The following is a 6,000-nucleotide window of genomic DNA, read 5'->3' on the forward strand; positions in this document are numbered from 1 at the left end:
TTCCGCTTTTCATGCAAAGTTTGTCCGAGGCATAATTTCTTTGTTTTTTGACATAGGCCTTTGATATTTGGTATACCATGATAAGACAGTGTGTCGCATGTCATCGTTGATTACCTGTGACCTTGACTTTTAATATAATGGTCAAGTAATAGAATTTTTTGGAGCATTTTATTTTTGTTCGGACCATAACTTCTTTGTCTTTTAACAGGCCTTTGGTATTTGGTATGTGGATTAACTATGATAAAACTGTTGCGTGCCTTTTTTCTTTTTCTTTTTTCTTTTTTTTTTTTTTTACAATGTTTGACCTTGACCTTTTATGTAAATGTCCAATAATAGTTTTTTGTCTTTTGACATAGGCCTTTGATATTTGGCTTATTCACAACACTATTCCTTGGTTGATTGATTGATTGATTGTATCTTGTTCAACGTCTCTCTTGAGAATTTTTCACTCATATGGAGACGTCACCAAGACCGGTGAAGAATTTCAAATTTAGGCCTATGCTCGGCGCTTACGGCCATTGAGCAGTGAGGGTTCTTTAGCATGCCACACCTACTGTGACACGGGACATCCGTTTGAGCCCCATCCCCTTTGGAAAAGTGGAAATACAAAGGTTTCTCTTACGAATCTTTTCAATAGCAACAAAGTAATTAAGCTTGTTATGCAAACATCCTGAGACATGAAGCGTATAATAGTGGGCCAATGGTGGATGGGTCTTCTTCGCTTAGTCTCGTAACCACCGCTAGAGCAGAGTTATATATGAAAAGGTGAAGATAAGGAACTGTGAACAACCTCATAATTCCTATAAAGAATACGAAATGAAGAGTAGAGCAAGTCTAGACCCCTGGAAACAACAGATGCCCAGGAGGAGTAATGCATCCACTATCGACCAGTCACAACCGCCGTAGATCTTGATGAGGTCAAAAGATGGAGTAATCCACAGTCAAAATCAGTGTGTAAGCAACATACTAACAATTGGTATGAAACAAATCAGACAACATTTTACCCAATTAAGCTGCTTCAATACGCAACTTTAAAGATATCAGCTCTTCTGTGATGGAGGTACGTTCAGTATTCTGTTGAACGCTTGGGTGGATACAAGATGTATACATACATTATAGACTAGCTATGTAAATAAGGATAAAAGTTAAGAAAGTGTAAAATTTTGTTTATATCAGCCGTTAGTATACATTAAACTGACCATATTAAGAATAATATTTGTTTGAATTTGGTCATTAAATTTAATATGAAATTATTTTTTATTTCCTCTTCTGCACGAGTGATATTTTAATCAAAGAAATATGGTGGTTATCGATTTTTGTTTGAGCTATTTTATTATTGAGTGGTTGCATGATGTCTGATAATCGGCCTTTGGGCAATATATGTTCAAGGCAGCGATAAGCATTTGTACCCACCGCGTGTGGACGAATGTATGCTTTGCATCTCACTGTGCGTAAGAGTTCTACAAAGGGAAAAAACTATTGGGCAACTCGGAAATTGCGTATTTATAAACTCTGATCATATGCAGAACATGCTTTTGCGTATCTAATCAGTTGAGAGACACAGACACCATATGCAGGTGATAATGTAATATTGCTAAGGGAAGTTGATGATGGAGAAGCTGAAGTCATAAAGATGTGTTGTTAGTTTGCCGTTTAAAACATCTGTGTTCAAGAAGACAAGAACATAATCCAGTTATGAAGCAGATGTGGAAGAATGTGTGGTGTCTTTTATTTCGAGTTCACTGGGATATATCGAATCGACATATGAATGAAAATGAGTATTGTTAATAGATAAAAAATATCGTCGATATATCGAAATGTTAAGTTGGAGGCCACTGCAAGATATTTGTTTTTCTCGTATAAAATATTTTTGAATAACTTCTACTTTATAAGAATATAACAGGTTAACTAATATAGGAGCATAATTTGTGCCCATGAGAATTCCAACAGACTGTTGGAAGATCTGATCACCAAAGACTACGAGGATATTGTCCATGAGGAACTCCAGCATCTTTTTTATATCAACTTGAGTACGCGTGCGTAAAATCAGAGTGGTGTTTAACAAAGTAATGTTTTGGGTGACAGATCACAAGATATATGAATATTTCCTTTCTCCATTTTTATTGAAGAAGCAGCTGTCTATGATATAAAGAAGCCTAGTCTTAAAATGTATCGTGAAAAATGATCGGGTAAAGTGTTGAAGTCATACGTTTGATTTTGTTAACTCGAGAAAAAAAAATTGTGATTTCAAATTTACTAAAAGTTCTTTAGAATTTTTTTTTTAGAATACACCTCTTCTGGCATATGTTATTGCACAATACGCTTGAATTTTCCCCTTCACAATAGTTGATATTTTCGTGAGAAAGAAAGATATGGGCTTGGTACAAAATTTACTGGATCTAGCAATGTATCTCTGTGAGGGTTTTTGTGAAGTTTAGGAATCCAGTATACAATATATAGGTTCGGCAACTCATATTCATTCGTTCCATTAATTGGGATATTGAATATGTTTAAAACTAAAGCATGATTTTTGAAGAATTTCATCATTTGAAAGGCAACTTGTAGTATAAGTTGGATTACCAAATGTGGAATTAATTAAGTTCGTTTAAAATACAGTTGAAATAATGAGTCTTACAAACTATGACAATGTTGATACAAGCTTTATCAGCTGGAACCAAAACATATTCCTCATGTAATCTATGAAATTCTTTTATCATTTCTGGGTTACTAAACACAGAAGGATTGATGATACGCACTTTTGTTTTGACGTGATTCTAATATTCCTATTATACTTTTTATCCATTCTGACAAGGTGATTTCAGGTCCTCATTTACAACTATATCGACATCACCAGTAATGGCATTTCCAGATGGACTATAGTTGAAAGCGAACTTTCAATACTGAGTAAGATAACTCAGGTTAACAATGAAACCATGAGACCTCTTTTTCAGGTGTTGGTACTATTTTAAAAGTCAGAGTAATATCATTTTCCGTTTTGCGTTAGGTCGGAATTGAGAAACCTTTCAGACAGTAAGGCAGAAAAACAAACAAGAAATAAAAACAAAATATGAAGGGACAAAATTATCAGTCTGCTAAAGTATTTTGAGTATGGCATGCACTCCAAATCGCAACTGCAAGTCAAGATGGTATATCATTTATACTGGAATTTCCATCTGGCCACAGTCAATGACAGCCAGTATATCCTTCGACACATGACGTGAATATGGAAAGCTGTTTTCAAAAAATAACAATGTTTTTAAACACGGGGATTACCCACATGTTCATGCTTTGTAAATTATGATAGATAGATATATAAATAAATTGATAGATAGATTTTATTGATTGCATATCACAAGTCCTATTGATTACTTGGTTATTTCAACAAACTACAGATAACATTTTTATTTGAATTGAGTATCATATGCAGCGAATCTGAAAATCAGTTTGACCCTGACTATTCTGGAAATTCGGTCGAACTTAACAAAAGTTCATTTACTTACAAAATGTATCAAGATTGCTAATCCTTTTGATAAGAGTCTTTTTACTGCAATCAAATTTCTGTACCTGAAAGTTTCTAGTCAAAAGGCCAAGAATTTTGTAATTTTGTATAAAAAGATTGAGGGATTTTGATTGTGAGATGTGAAATAATTTAGCTCGATGCAATAAAAATAACCCTATTACAACAAATAAAATCCCAGCACTTGTATTTAACTTTGGCATTTCAGTATATTTCATGCATTTTGCATTCAGGTCTCATTTAGATGCTCTTCGAAGTTCTTTGCGAAGAAGTGGTAAAATAAAGAAACCAAATGATTATAAACACAATATCTATAGGAAACATGCATGGGGCAATTAGTAAATATATACTCAAAACAAACTAGAAAGATATTACACTATATCTATTATGTCTACTACATTCTAGTTGATGTTCCTGTCAATTTCCATAACCCCCATTCTAATATAATTCTTTACAAATTGTAATGATAACCATTTCCTTATGAATGTGATGCAGTTGTGAACAATGCGCATATGAATCTTGATGAATATATTACATCTATTTTAATGGCTTGGACTTCCGACGAATTCGATTATATTGCAATGTCAGTTAAGGAATAGTCTAATTTGTTTATGTTATTAGAGTATGTAATAGAAGAAGAAGGCGGTTTAAATGATCGGCAAAGGTGACTGTGTAAAAGTTACCCTGTGCTTCAACTTATTTTAATGCCTCCCGTAATTTATTCCTTGTATTCAGATATCGCTATTCTACGTTTTAAAATAAGATATACTATTACTGTAATATACAATATGAATAGAGAAGGGGATTCAACGAGAAATAAACTGTCTATAAGAGGGGGGAAATGAAGAATTATGACAGTTGCTGATCATTACGTTTAACATTGACAAAATGTAGTAGATTATGGGAGGATGCACGTCTACCATTCTCAATACAAATGTAATCATACAACCAGACCATTATTACATTACAAATACATTTCATTTTTGAAAACAAATGAGGGCATAAAGTGCGACGTTCCATGCCGGCACACCTGTGTGAAGCGTTGCAGTTCATACTCTCAAGTATTTTCAAAAAAGAAAGGTTTTTTTTTTTTTTTTTTTTTTTTTGCATTTTACTTTCATTGCTGTCGGTCTTTGCAACCATTAGAATAGTTGTACTAAATTTGTCAAGATTCACACGCTCATTGTTCAAAACTGTAGTACATTCATGAGGAAATGGGTATCATTACAATAGGCTAAGATATCAAAGTCAAAAACAATTGAAATGTAGATATTTGAATGTTTTTTCATTTAAAGTCTTTCTTATGCGTAAGATGGACTTAGACTATGCATGATTTATCCAATTCAATTTTCAGAAACGTCATAGTAAAACACTCTTTAGTGTGACGTCATATTGCGTCCATGTGCAAGCTGCGCTCGCACAATGCCCCCTTCAGTTACATGTATTGACTTGTGGTTATATTAAAGTCCTGAAGAAATATGGTGGAGATCATCTAAACTTTTGCACCGAGACAACCTACATTAGTCTGTCAATCATTTTCTTAAAAAGCTAATTGTTATGACTTTTTATTATCACCAAAATTACAAATCACAGCAGTGATTAAAGAAAATCACGCTGAAGACCGCCTAGCCAGTCGAACTCCCGCGCGGTCGTCGGCAGCAGACGACACTTTAAAATGCAGCAGGTTATCCACTGCTGTGACAGTGAATATACTGAAATTAACATCATTAGACGTTCTTTATTACAGCAATTACCTTCAACCAATTTAAATTGCTAACCAGTTCGATAATTGATGAAGTAAATATTTTGGAGTTATCTGAGCGGACGGTATCGGCTGCATTCACTGAGTAATGGCGGCGGGATGGTTTTATCTCTTCTGCTGCCGATAACCAAGATAGCTGGATTCGGTCTAGGACGGTCTGTCTCGTCTGTTTCACCCTGTCATCGGTGTATTGCGTAAATCTCTAATCCGGAATCTGGCTTTAAAAATGAAATTGACACTAATAGGAACAAATGCCAGGACCGAATCAGAGATAAAAGTTCGTCACACCGACTACCTGTTTCGTGATTGGGGAATCTACCACCGCGGATAAAGATGCTGAGGTGAAATTAAAGAATACTTGTTTTGCATTCCAGGCTTCCAACATGATAAAAAATAAGTAAACTTTTTAAATTAATTTCCCACAACTAATGAAATGAAAACAACATTCAAAATGCCATAAATTTAACAGATTTAAATCATTTCTTCGCTAGAGTGTCTAATGTTAAAATTAAACTTTTAAAAATATCCAATAAAAAACTATATAATTTGAGATCTTTATGAGAGTTGTCATGGCAATAGTATAGGAGAAGAAGAAAAACCTCGAGACTAACTTGACACGATATACACATGTATAGTAAATATAATAAGCCTTCAGCTTAATTTGACAATGTATTTATGCTCACCTGAATCACAACAGCCTCTTTAAATACATTCTAAATTG

This window comes from Ostrea edulis, chromosome 1, assembly GCF_947568905.1.
Source record: "Ostrea edulis chromosome 1, xbOstEdul1.1, whole genome shotgun sequence".
In the NCBI taxonomy this organism is placed as follows: Eukaryota; Metazoa; Mollusca; class Bivalvia; order Ostreida; family Ostreidae; genus Ostrea; species Ostrea edulis.